This window comes from Melanaphis sacchari, unplaced genomic scaffold, assembly GCF_002803265.2.
Source record: "Melanaphis sacchari strain LSU unplaced genomic scaffold, SCAv2.0 Contig8_pilon_pilon, whole genome shotgun sequence".
Taxonomy (NCBI): Eukaryota; Metazoa; Arthropoda; class Insecta; order Hemiptera; family Aphididae; genus Melanaphis; species Melanaphis sacchari.
In genome coordinates, this window is record NW_020271635.1 from 4,764,428 (window position 1) to 4,780,370 (window position 15,943).

Genomic DNA, 15,943 nt, shown 5'->3' on the forward strand with positions numbered 1-15,943 from the left:
AGTATTAATCATTATTTACATTACACATACCATGAATATGTACTTTAAAATATATTTTAAGTATACATTTAATAAATATAAGTGTATTAAAATATAGTTATGTGAAATACAGTTATGTACTAAATCAATATATAACATAATAAAGTTTGTACAATAAAATTTCTATATTTATGTGGAATTTATATACCTAAACCTACTTGCCTAATACATAATATGTACAACAATAATAGGTTTACACCCTAAATATGTATTCATTTTTTCTACTCTACCTACTCAAATATTTGTAAAGTTCTATACATTAAATGAGTTTGTATTGTACTATAATGCCATATTATCATTTGAGGGATAAAATAAGCCTTAAAAACGATAAATTATCACCATATTATAGATAAAAATAAAAGTTATATTAATACATGCAAATGGAACGAAATTATTTATATAATTAAAACTGTTTTTGAGTAAAGATCAAAGTATTATAGGTTTACCCTAAACAAAATTTTGATAAGTTATATATTTCTAAAAATATTACAGCATAGAGTTTTTAACTTTTAATACATTTTAAATACTTGTTATATTTTAAATTTAGTATAAAATAAAAAATGATTGATTTACAAAAGTGTATTTTATTTTAAAAAAACATGTTTTTTGATACAAAAGAGTAGATCAAAAGTTTCATAGTGCTCTTAAATCGATTTAAAATTCGACTGCACATATAACACTTTACATATGTTATTTTTTAAATTTTCTACTATACTTATTAATAAGTAATTGAATAACTAAAAACGACAGTAAAATTTAGAAGAAACCCGTTTCGGATCAATTTTTTTTACATGTGTATCTAAATATGTATTAGTAGATACGTAAATACGCAACACATACAAATATTATAATTTTTAAATTTTTTTAAAATTAAAAATTTTAGAATTTCTGTTGCTAAACTTAATAACAAATGTTTAAATCTAATAATCATTAATATTTCAAATGTATAATGATAATACATTATCTTGTGCAAAGTGAAAATGATATTAGATATCATAAAAATATATTCCAGTTCAAGCTATCTAATATTTTTTTTATTTTTTTTTTTAGTAATATTTTATACTTTAAACAAAATTGTAAAAATTGTGCCCTGACAAGTTATATATAATCTAACAGTACCAACTTAGTTGGTTTAATAAATTGTTATTAATTTAAAATTCATTAGTATTTCGTATTAAAATAATTATAAAAAAATAACAAAATCGTTTTACTTCCATAGGTAAAAAAAAAAAATACAAACAAATAATAACAATAAATAAATAATAATTATTTTTATACAATAAAAATTACTTTACAAACAGAAATATTACCTTATGCCTTATTCTTGTATTGCATATTTTTGAAAAAGTACAACACTTAATGCACAAAAAAACTCCCCGTACAAAAAAGCATGTTATAAAAATAAAAACATCTTCGTATAAGTAAAAAAATATTCACTGCATAAACTAACAACAGCTGATATAATAGACTTTAAATTGTTTAGAATAATTTTAATATTTAACACTTTTTAAAATAATTTTGAATAACGTTTTATTATTTATTTCTTAAAACTAAGTTAAAAAATTTTATTGACTATGAGTATTTATTAAATAAAATGGCAATGAATATAAAATTAGTATTGTATAAAATAAATAAATAAATTTAAAATGAATACAAATGATTATTAAAATATGTACGTATATTCAAACATTCTTTAAAAAAATTATGTTTGACTAATTTATAAAATTAAATTCTAATAAAAATATAGTTAAAAATACAATATTAAAAAAAAATATGATATAATATATAATACATTTTTTATACTATTGATAAAATGTATGGTGTACCTAAATACATAATATAATATAATATATTATATTATATAGTATAATAATTTTTTTAAATTAAAATATAAAATTAGCAAATAATGTATAGTAAATTATGACTATCTACTCATTGTTGAAAGTTAAAAAAATATATAACATACATCAAAGTTTAAGGCAATATGCAAGGAATAAGTAACTAAAAGAAACATTTAATTTATAGCTTCAAATATTTCTCACGCGTTATTTCTTAACTAATCGTTACTGAGAGTTATTTTCTATTTGTTTCACGTTTACCAGTTGGTGGTTCTTCAAACAAAACTTTAATATTTTGTTTGTGACGTGCTATAAGAGTAATTAATAATGACGAAAAACAGTGTATCAGCAAAACACTTAATAGGTAGGTTAAAAAATAACTGTCTCTCTTTTTCAGCTAAATATACTTCTTACCACTTGTTTAACGATTTCAACTCATATAAAACCATTAATTATACAGAGCTTATCGTTATGCGCTACGAAAGTAGTATAATAGGTAGTAAGTCATTGTTATATACATATAAATATATGTATATAATATAATGTATAATTTTATTAAAATTAATAATATGACTATCTTTGAATAATAAAAAACAAATAATTGCATTAGGCACAGTATATTAAATTGTTGTTTAGTTATAAAATATAAAGAAGTGATCATTGGTTCAAAAATATTAAAAGCTATCTATAAAATAAAGTAATTATAATCTATTCACTGAATAAATACAATGTCATGATCTATTTAGCTTATAATATTAAGGGATATAAACTATTTTTCTATTTCAAAATATAAATAAAATAATCTTGAATTACTTTAAAGTACCGTCAACCATTAATTGGATAAAGAAAAAAAACATTTTCAATAATAATTTTCGTCATCAATCTTACAATTATCAATGTATTATATTTTATTTTACTCGCTTTTTAATTAATATTTTTATGAAACCATTTAATTTAATATTTTAAATATGTACTTTCATACTTGTTATATATTCAAAGAATCTATTTTTGTGGTACTACACTACTAATAAACAGGATAATCATCAAATTCAATGATGGAGGTTCTTGGTAGTGAATTAAATTTATTGGGTACTTTTTAAAATAATTTGAGAAAATAATATGAACAATTTCAAAAATATTAATATTATTATTGAAAAAATTTACAAAAATTTTAAACCATCTTCGCTCACAATAGTTTTTTTTTTTTATCAAATTCATGATTTGTGATTGAATTCAAATCTAACACAACCATTATAGTACCTATTCATTGAAAAAATATACTTAACACCTATTATACAACAGAGTAGATTACCCCTTCATTATATTTTAATATAAACAAAAATGTATTAATTAATTCACTAAAAAGTATATTTTGTATTTAATTAATTATTAAAACAAAATTTCAAAAGTTATAAGTAACTAAAAATGTATTTAATTATATTCTCAGTGTTTTTAATTAGATAGGTGTACAAATATGTTATGAAAACTTTTTTGAAACTTCATTTCTAATAAAATAATATTATGCATTCGTATTTATTTGTATTAATTATAAATAACTCTGAAAAACAAATAATTATCATATTGAAAACAATTAATAAACAACTAATATCAAAAACTGCAAAATATATTATTGTAGTATATTAATACTATTCTATTTATCAAAAATATCTAATATTCTGTGCTTGAGCCAATTACATCATTTATATTAATAAATAAACAAAATGGAAAACCAAAATGTTATTAAATTATGTTTAAAACACATAATAATTATATTTTGTGGCTTGACGTGGCGCGTTGGCTGCTACCAGTCGCGGAATGCGACTGAGAGTAAGTAACGGCCACAGCTACTAGCTCCCGGATGGGTGACCACTCGAGATCATAGTGGTTAAAAACCTTGCCACACATACACGTGTTTGCTATCAACCGTAACAATCGTAAAATACAACCTATCGTACCAACCTTACCCCTTACCATAGTTTATAACCCCTACAAACAGCTAATTGCCCTAGTTGCCGGGTTTAAGTTTAATTAAGAAAAAAAATTTTATTTTATACATTTGTTTATAAGTAATAATTATAAGTTATGTATACTAAATATACATGTAGTTTAAATGCATTAAAAATACGTTATAATTTTCCATATAATAATGGATTACTAAATATGAGTATCTCCAAAAACTTACTAAACTGTATTTGACTCATAAAATACATAGTGTTCAATACATTAAAGTAATAAATATAGGGGTGGTAACTTACCAAATTCACTTAACTATCTTAATTTACTGGATATCTTCGTTCAATATAAAATATTTATTCATTGTTGTTTTATTTATAAAAATAAAATATTTAAAAAGAAGTTTATAAAATGGAGATAAATAATATTAATTTAAAATATAATATATAGAATAATTTATACGTTATAAATACATAATATTATATTTTTATCAATATATTAGATTAAAAAATGTTTGAATCAATTATTTCATTACACTGAACTTGATTATGAATAATACTTTTGATTCTATAGTTACTATAAAAATAAACCAATTGATAATAATTAATAATCAACAGTCTATCAATAGGTAGTCGACATACAACGGTATGGTAATCGTTATTTAATTGATGCAATAAATTACACCAACTATATATATATATATATATATATATACACACTAAGTTATTTTTTATAATGCACCAGGATCTGAGATTTTTATTTCAGCTAAAATTGGTTATAGCTATTGTGGAAGTTGTCTGGATGCTAAATGCTAATAGTGCAAAATAATTTACTAGAAATTGAATTTTAGATGATCATTAAAATTAAGTATTTATCAAAATATTTTTAAAAAGTATTATTAAAATTAAAGAAATATATAATATATTGAATTTCGATTTTTACTATACGTAAAACGACATGTTTTGTTAGAGATAATTGAGTTTTTTACAAGCAATTATTTAATTCTGTATTGATAATTATTGAATTATAACCCACCTATTATTTTTATAATTTTATTTTATAATAAATTATTTAAAAATTGTTTTATATTTTGATTTATAAAATACATATTGTAATAAATACAAATATTTATTGTAACCGAAAATTGTTAGACAGCCTAATAATCACTAAGAAAAATTACATAAAATGCAATATGCATATTTCTAAATTAATTGTTAATAGATACATACATTTTTTTGGTAGAAATTCTAAACAGGTACCTAAATAAATTCAAATAGTTTCGTGATTTAAAAGCTAAGAAGAATATTATGATGGATATTATAAAATGTTGATTGGATTTGTTTAAATGTTAGTTTTATTTCCATTAATAATTATTTTAAAATAAATATTTATTTAATAAAGTTTTTTTATTATAACCGAATTCCTAGAAAACTGAAAATAATAAAATAAAAAGATTTCTTTTTGGGTTTCTTCAAATCTTCAGATAGCCAATTTATGTAAATATTTTAAAAGTTGTGCTGGTATAAATAATTTTTATTCATTTCTGTTATAGATTAATAATTTAGTTATGTATTGGAAAGTAAAATATGATTAGAGTATTTTATTATATGGTTTCAGATTGGTAGATGGAAACGTAAGAATAAATTTCATGAGATGATTGTGTGATCTACAATAAAATGTCGATAATGGATTTAAAGAAGGGTTTTAAACCGTTTAGTTGAGGATACAATTTTAATGATTGAATTTTGGATATAAATATTCATGTTTATATTATTTTAGTTCATGATTTATTAATATTAAAAGTGAATTTAAAAATAGAAAAATTCTTTATAACGTAAGATTGTTACAAAATATAACAAAGCAAAAAAAAAAATTATGTGAACATTTTAGAAGGAATTCTGTATTTTCATAAAAATCAATAGACTCAAATAATTTAGCTAGAGTCGTATTGGTTTTTATGTATATACGAGTACATACTAACAATTTGTAATTTCAATTACAAAAAATATTATGAGCATTAAAATAGACAAATATAATATTAAAATACCTAATTTTATTAATCAAAAAAATCTAATATTTCACAATTTAAAAACACATTGTTCTTTTAGTTTCTACTATAATGACATTGAAAACAATAAATATTGATGTGATTACAATTTTATTATCATAAGTTTTCAAAGAATAATTAAAGTTTTAAATGTTTTTACATATAACAAAAATTTATTGTAGTAAACACAAATTACTAATTATAGGATAGCCCAAAAATATTATTCATTGGTATCTTTAGATAATATGTATACGCATAATCAGTTTTACACGAAATATTGTCATAATGTTATTATGTTTAGTCTGACGAATAGAAAAACAACTGGGAATATAATAGAATGGTAGATATAATATTATTATATGGCACAGATACTGCTTTAACCACTACAAACGCTATACAGTATACACCAATGCTGACTCGCGTCAACCACCGTGTTTCTTTCACTAACAGACATTAAAGCCGATAAAATTCGCTATACAAAACGTTGTTAATATATCGATGTCACGATTTCTGATTTTTATGATGAACCGAACTCAAGCTGATTTTTTTTTTTTAATTTAATTCAATAAACTCTAACAGAACCGATTTTGTGAATTGTAATTATATATTTAAATAAAATAAAATATTACCTAAACCAAACTATTCAAATTGTATATTGAACAATAAATATAATAAAACATGATAAAATATACGAAAAAAATATTCATTTAAGTTTTTAAACTCAGCCATTCAGACCAAGTTTGGATTTAAATAAAATAGTTCATAAACGTCATTAATTGTTAACTTACTTTAAAGATAATATAATAAATAATAAAAATAGAAATATAAATAAATATGATGGTTTATGTAATTTTCTGTGTATACAAAATGACTAAAACTCGATTAGCTATTAATTATTATTGAGGTCAATGAAAATAGATACATGTAAAAACTAATCTTTGGTATGACGTATTAATTTTAAAGTTTGTTTTAATCACCTATTACCGTAATAGTAAAAAAATTTTATAGGTTACATTAAACATAATTTTTAGAATTATATGTGTTACATTTTCGTTAAAAATAGAAATACATAAACAATTTTAAAGAATTATTATTCTCTACTATTCTAATATATTCTTATTCAATATTATATAGTTATCTCGTACTGAAATAAATTTTTTTATACAAAATTCAACTAACAGTATACTAAAAAAAGAGCAAGTGAAAAAATAAAACAAAGCATAGGTTTATGGGTATATAACTAAATTAATAAAGCAGTTGAAGCATTATCTTTAATATTATTTTACGTGAAAAACTTTATAGTAATTCCCAACAAATATGTATAAACAATAATAATTGTTATATTTCAAAACACAGTTTTGAATCAAATCTTTTTAGTTGGTAATGTTGTTAAATGAAAGAAATTATTAAACTATACTAATTTTCTAATAGATTGCCTGTTGGTAACACAATATGAAAGAGTCTTGTTCAATAATATATTTTATTTTATGATGTGAATAACTGCGGACGATCACACCCCAAACGCCACACCTAAATTGAATTCACAACCGACAAAATATATCCATGTTACGTAGATTTTAAGAATGAATGACATATTTTTAAAAATCTTAGGATTGCAAGGTATTTTTTTTTTTTATATATATATATATAAGAAAACCCGACAATCCGACAATGTGAATTGGTGATCATCAAGCAATATTACACAATGTATGGACAGTCCTGTAATGCTGTATCTATTATAACATACAATACGTGTACAACGAATTGGTCACAAATGTCAAGTGTTTGGTACGTTTACCAGGTACCTGTACACTCTCTCAATATTATTATTATACGTAAATAAAAAAATGCATTTTGACTACGGTTTTCAAACAAAATACGTAAAAATATATCATAAAATTCTATCAAATGTATTCGTGTAATTTTCACTGAGGTTTATAACAAGTGAATTCCTTTAGTATAAAATATTCACCAAAAATTAAATTTTATCAAAAATTCCATTGTTGACATATTTTTGCATAATATTTATGTACTTGTGTTTAGTATGAAATCAGTGGACGATCAAATACATTTTGTCCATCCCCAATTTTAAATTAGCGAATTATTGTTTAATAAATTATCTGCATTGTAATAATAATAAACTCTAATTAAATTTTAAAATTATTTATGGTAATGTTATGATATTTAATAACAATATACCTAATTGTAAACTAAATAATCATGACGTATCTAATCCAACTAAGACTAAACTTTACTTTCGATTAAAATACTAATCGTCATATTTTAACAGGAATGGTCAAATTATTAAAAACATTAATGTTTTATAGGTTACTAATGATGTTTAATCATAAAAACCCTTCTCTATATAAATGCTTTCACATCGTACATAGTAGTATACAAATTTATAAATGAAGTACCGTGTATAGATCTCTGCACTTTCCGTTATCGTTTTATCTCTAATTAGAGTAGTAATTAAACCCGAAAGTGATTCGAATGGGTTAAAAGCCGTTATAATTATATTATATCTACCAAATAAAATGAAAATGTAATATTATAGTTTGATAGTATATTACTATGTTCAATATACATATATATATGTGCTTATTATGCACAAAAAACCAAATGACAAACTTTTGTTTTGCTAGCGAATAAAAGTAAAAATCACCAATTTGGAAAGAAATATTATCGACAATAATTGACATATAATAATATGAAATCAAATAGGTATTTAAGTTACATACGCTCGAAGGTAAGGGAATTTTATGAAAAAAAAACACTTGCGCAGATACTCACGGATCAGTAAAGATAAGAACTACCGACTTGGACCACAATAACACATAGATAATAGTTTATAGTTGGTACAAAACAACAAACTATAATATAAATTGTGGCTGCGGGTTTTCAGGTTTGACGGTTACTGCGGTATTAAATGTTTGACGGTACTATACGGTGACCGCGTCCACGGTATGCGCGTATTACCTGGGAAAAAACGCAATTAGGGGGAAGACGCGTATTTTTTACACTTAAAAGGAGGATAATTTTCGTCCACGACTGATGGTAGTGCCGACCGCGAAGTCGGTGAGCGGTGACTGTAAATTGCGCAGTCCGCGCAACAAACGATAAACAATCCGTTTACAATACATTCGTAATTTTGTATATTCAGATGATGGGTACGGTGAAGATTGTCGCGACGTCATCGGTAATCGAAGAGAGAGAAAACTTCGCGAGACGACAGTGGCCGATGGATGGAACTAATTCACAGGTAAGTGCTTACCGGACCACTTGTCCGGATCCGACAAGAATGCCGCCTGTAAGTTAGGAAAACAATAAACATTTTTCTCTCGCCTTCAATTTCTAATTAATCCAGACATACAAGTCTATCAACACGTCAATTCAGCGGTATAATGCAATGAATAATTTACGCATAAAACTGTAAAATTCGGACCATCATAATTTTGTTATTATTTCATACACTAATTAAGTCTATAAAAGTATATATTAATTGAGGGAATGGTCACATTTGCATTAATCGTTTATGGAGAAGAACCAATTCGTACGAAAAAGAATAAACGTTAATTAAAGTAAAGGATAAAAAAACAAAAAACAAAATTTAAAACATTTGTTTTAAAATCCATTATTTTACCACCAAGTATGTTATGGATAATCCGGACCAAAACGTCGCAAGTCCAGCGGATGCATTAATTTATTCACATCGCGCATTTACAAACACGAAATATCGCGCGCCATATCCAAAAAACAAAACCTTTGCAAATCATATCCGCATGTATAACAAATATTACGATCTACAGCATACGGTCTCCCTGCAACGTTTTTCCGATTTTCACGTGTCGGCCAAACGGGAAAAACGGTAAAAATCACGACGGATCGTCGTTCAATACACTAAACACAATACTGCTATCATTACCTACAAAAAATATCGATCGTACGTGCTTAGGTACGTACACGAATCGCGCATTACCCTCTTAACCCACATAGTTTATAATATTATTTTCATTATTATTATGTTATAGGAATCATCATATTATGAGGTAATATCGATGGCGTTACGGCGAGACGGTGGCGCGCGCGCCATTGGCCGACCGCCGGGCGGCGCGCGTGGCCGTTAAAAAGTGGCGGGCGAACGCGGCGTGCACGTCTCGCGAGTCTTCCGACACGGAACGCGTCGGCAGTAGACTTGTACGCGGAGCCAGCGACGACGACGACAAAATCATAAAATTGCAGCGTGCTCCTTCAAATTCGATTGTAGTGGTTTATTTTTTCTGACCGAAGATTTTTCGTTTTTTTACACGATTTCCGCCACCTACACATCAACGTAAAAATATTACAATATTATTATAAACGCGTACTGTCCAAAGTCATCGTCGTCGCGACGATTGTACAGCGCGACACCGTCCTAACGTTCTCTCCGCAGACGACGACGAAATCATTATCGACGAGATATTATACGACAACAATATTGACATTAAATCATATCAATTGCCACGGAAATTGAGCGAAATCACGGTTTTCTCGTAGTATAACAGTCGTACGCGTCGCCATCGGCCACGGCCGGAAGACGCGCACGGAGCAGGCCGTCGTCGCCATCCCACGTATTAATCGTCACGTTACCTACGTAAGTATATTGAACGAATACGTTAAAATATTATTTACAATAATCTTAGTATTATTTGCAATCTTAATAATATTATTATTATTATTATTATTATTATTATTACACGTAATAAATCTCTGTTGAAGCTCCGCCGCGCTATTATTATTGTAGACGTAGGTACTCATAAATTATATATTTCTAAACCGTATTTAAAAAATAATATACAAGAGCGAAATATTTATAATATAGCACTAAACTTTGGCGTAGAGGGTAGTTAATAGGCGTATCTGCTCAGCCACTTCACAATTTTTGTCTAAACTTTAAATGCTTTTTAGTGATATATAATATTATACGCAATCTACACTTAGGATACGAAAGTATATATTACTTAATTTAGCTTATAATATCAGTATAAAACATAAGATTAAATTACCATAAAAAAATAACCATTAATTTATGATTTTCTATTATCTGTATTCCGTAATTTAATATTTTATTTTATTTTATGTTTTTGAAACGTGAATAATCATCACGATAAAAATTAGTTAAAAACTAGTTTTAATTTTACAAAAGTTATTGTTATTAGGTACCTAATTAAGATATTTAAGAAAGATTGTTTTCGAAACTAAAAAAATATTTGGAGTGATGGATAATTTAATTTAAAAATAATCACCGTACATTAATGCCAAATATGAATAATAAATAAGGGAAATGTCAATGCGTACGTAATATTATTATATGAACAATTTTAATAACATTAATTGTGTCCATCAATATATATTTTTAAATAAAAAACAAATTCTAAGATTAAATAAATAATGAAATAACATTAAATATTTATATTATACGTAATTAAGTAATTATTTCTCGTGGATACATTATAATGTGCTCAATAATAAGAAATAATATTTTTTGATTCAATTTCTTTGTGTCTCGAAATTTGAACTTTTATTTAATTGTAATAAAAATATTGGAATATTTTTAATCAAAATAATCTGCTTGACTTTTTGTTATTATAATTTTAAATTACTCCCTGTAAAAAACAACACCATTTGTTTTATAAATAAAACATTAATTTATCTATACTATTTTATTTATCCACACTACCGATATGAAATTTATCTCTAATTAAATATCCTTTTAAATTATTTTCATAAAACATTGCATGGTGTAATAATAACAAATAAAACGTTAAAAAAAAAATCACGTTTGTATAGGATAAAATAGTAAAACATAATTCAATTACTCTTGGTTGAGATTTCTAGAAAGGAATTCGGATATCTCATCCTTATATCGTGCTTTTCGCCACGGTATTTTTCGTTTTACAGAGTATTATATTCAGTAACGGTAAATGTTTGGTTTTTTTTTTTTTTTATTTTATTTTATACAACGAGTTTTTTCATAAAATATTGACAGATTTTTCAATTTAAATCTTAAACTATATGATCGAACGCAACAAACAAGAGACATTTAATCTGGTGTATTAGTAGAAATAAATGATTAATGTGTAGGTATGCAACTAAAAAAAAAAAAAAAAACCATTACTTACGTACAAATTATATTATTAAAATAGGTGAAGCAAATTTTAATAAACATAATTCCTCAGATTGACATAGTTTATAAAACTATCAATAATTTCAAAACAATTTTATACTAAATAAAAAATCTCACTATTGATCACAAAATTATAAAAATTAAAATATTAAATACATTTTTTTTAATTTCCAAGCAAATAAAAACTAATAGTTTTTAAAAACAATTTCAACGATAAAATAAAATAATTGAGTTCAAAAATAAAAATATATTAAGACTTCTATACCTGAAGCTTTAATTGTGATTTATATATATATATATATATACAAATATGCGTGTATGTGTGTGGGTGGTGTGTGTGTGGTGAAATTTAGAAGATTTTTTTTTATGTAAATTAGAAGTGTAATATTATATATTATAATAATAGAGATATAATTTTATTTTTATCTATTATAACAGTACTTAGTGGAATACTTATTAATTATACAACAAAAGTTTATTAAACTTATATTGCAAAATATTACGATATTGTTATCAAGTATTAACAACTACTAATAGTGTGCTAGTGGAAACTTAAAGATTTTGTCAGACCTATTTCAGAGTATTTTATTTTAACACGGACATCATTAAAGAAAAATTAGGTTATAATATGTATAATGTTATTCTTAATATTTAATTTTTTTTTATGGTTGTATTGTAAACTTTATCCATTTAAATGTTTTGTTTTAAAATTATTCAAACAAATTAAACTTTAGATACATACATTTAATAAGAAATCAAGTCAACTTTTTGACTATATTATATTATAATGTTCTTTGGAAGCTTATCTATAGATTTTGTAAAATTAAATTTGTAGCAAAAAAATTATATTTTACATATCCATATGTTATTATAATATACTTGTAAATTATTTTTTCAGCATTGAAAATATAACAAATTTCTGCGAATTCATTATTCTAACTCTTACTAAATAAAACGATTTTTTTTTCATAATTGTTTTTAACTATTATTATATAAATAACTGATTATGTTAAATATTATATAGATGTTTTTGTGGATTTTAAAATTTATCTAAAGTTACTTATTTCAATATTTAGGTACCAACCTTCATTAAACAGGCAACGTCATTTAATAAATATTGTTTGTTTTAAATAGTATTTCTTCTTCTTCCAATACAAAGACAAGATTCTGACTAAAACACGATAAATTCTTGAATTAAATTTGAAAAATAAGAATCGTAATAATTTTTATTAAATTTGTTTCAATTTACTTGAATTATTTATTAATAATATATTGTTTTAACCAGATTTTCTTCTTTTTTCAATCAATTTAATTATGTGTAACTAAATAAAAGAAATACATAAAATATGTGATTGCTTGAAATAATCTATAGTATTACTTAAAATTATTAACATACAACTATATTGATTTGAGAACAAAATATATGATTAAAATAATATGTTATAAATAAATATTCGAATAAATTAGAAGATATTTATCAATTTACTAATTAATTAAAATATTTAAAACTATAAATGTCAGTGGTTATTTAGTATAAAAATGAATAATATGCATTAATTATATTTCTAATGGCGACAGACTTAAAAAATTAAATTCATGTAATTTTATTTATACTATCGTTAATGAACTCAATTGTCTATACTTAATACTTACAGTAATAAGCTATTGTTATTCAACATTATGAAAGATAATAATGTAGCTAGTAGGTATGCCAATATTATCAGTATGACAATGCTTGATAACCTTAAACTCAATTTTTTCCATACGATTTATTCATACATTTTTGATTTTTTTTTAACTTCAGTTATGTTATAAATATTGTGTACAATACAATTTATACACTTTAAACCAAAGTATGTGGAGTTAAAATATCAAAACAATCTTGCTCACTTTGGTTGTTTAACGTTAAACACAACATTTTATAATATTATAACATAACACTGAACTAATTTTAAACATATTTTAACACGTGTCATATAATATCTGGGGTTGTAAACCAAATAAATACGTTAGTTTTAAAAATGTATAAATCGCCATGAAATATAAATGGTTTTTAATAGTTTCTTCACTAGCAACACTGTATATCTATCTTATGTAGTAAGTTCCAATGTAAAAATCATGTATATAATTTATCTACAGTGTTTAGTTATAATCTGGCCTACTGTTATAAATTAGCTATAAATATTTATTGAACAATTTTTTTTTTAAATTACGCTTTTTTCCTTACTATTTATTAGCTCGTTTATGAGTAAATAAATATTATAGTACTTACTTGTCTTAAGAAAAATGGCCCATGTGGATATTATGAAATTTCATTGATAAAATCCTTATTACAATAATCATATAATTTTAGTTGATATTTTTAGTTCAAACAGAATACCTACATAACTTTAATCTTTGAATAATTGTATAGTTTACTTAAAAATAATCTAAGTAAAAATTAACAAAAATTTACTTCATATAAAACTTTTCCACGAGGAAACTAATTTTCTGAAATTTCAAATTTACAATTGTTGCTTGACTGTGTACAGTTCTTAAATAAAATTAAAAATGAAAAAAACAAAAAACTGGTTTTATATATTATAATTAAAAACGTTGTAAGTATCTATAATAAAATACGTTAAACCTATCTACTTTAAAATATTTAAAATATTTTTTAATTGGTATAACATTATAAAAATGAATATTTCAGAACATGAATTTTTAGAATTAGGCAACAAATATTCATAATGTAATTTTAAAAAAGTGTTCCTTTTATTCAGTACAATAATATTACGTATATTACGAGTATATAGTATACATATATTTAATTATAATAAAAATAAAAATTTATCATAAATCGAAATTCTTTATTTTTTTAAATATTTTCTTGAATTAAATATCGTTTGTTATTAACTGGACCAGATTATAATCACATAAGTACTCGTATATCATAATAATCAATACTCAGTTCGATAATAATGGAATGGAATAATTTACGTAGATAAAACAAAAATTAAAAGCATACAATTGTTTTTAGTTTAAACAAATAGTTGTATAGAATTGATATATAAATACCAACCTCAAACTCACTTATTTTAGGTACTGACCAAATGTATATTTACAACTACCCATATTGGTTAGAACTACACGTTACCACAAGCTCTGAAATATTTTTGAAGTTTCAAAAGCATTATTGGAGCATATTATTTTTTTAAATAGTTACACAAATATGACTTTATTTGATAACGGCAACTTATAGTCAGTTAAATAATATATTTAAATTTAAAAAGTGATTACTTCTCAAAGTGGAACTGTTAACGTACTGTAAATGATAATAACAATATGATTTAATTAACGGCATTATGATAACAAAATAAAAACAAATATCTATACAGAAATGTGTTTTATTCCAAGTCTTATTAAATATAAAACAATGAATTCAAAACTTAAAACCATTTATGTAACAACTAAACACACTAAAACATTTATATTTAGTGTAAGTATACTATAAAATATCATTAAATACTTATGATTATTAAAATATTATCATATTGAAAATTTAAACTTTTATCAATATTTAGATTATCTATTTATTTTAACCTATATATATTATATTGTCTCTGTTTTTTTTATACAAGTAATTTTATTAATTATTATGAATATTGATAGAACTTGATGAAAATTATAAAATATGTTGTTATATTAAATTGTATAAACAATAAATAATTTAATCACAACTTAAATCAAATTAAAAATAAATAATACGTATTACAAAAATTAAGAATAAAATTTTCTTTAAGTTGTATTCTTGCTATTTTTATTTTAAATGAATTTATACAATATCATTTTTAATTTAATTCTATACTATTTTGCTAGTACAGTGAATTTAATCTAAGAACAATCATGTATGTTTCAGGA

The 15,943-nt window shown here is 23.5% G+C and overlaps 1 protein-coding gene across 3 annotated transcripts in view; it reads left to right on the forward strand.

Annotated features, from left to right (window-relative positions):
- The first annotated feature begins 10,060 nt into the window (after window positions 1-10,060).
- The window catches only part of LOC112602529 (nitric oxide synthase, salivary gland), a 75,813-nt gene continuing 69,930 nt past the window's right edge, over window positions 10,061-15,943 (forward strand). For all 3 annotated transcript variants that reach the window (XM_025350642.1, XM_025350641.1, XM_025350645.1), the window contains exon 1: window positions 10,061-10,510. The gene's annotated coding sequence lies outside the window, so the exon portion shown is untranslated. The remainder of the gene's footprint in view (window positions 10,511-15,943) is intronic.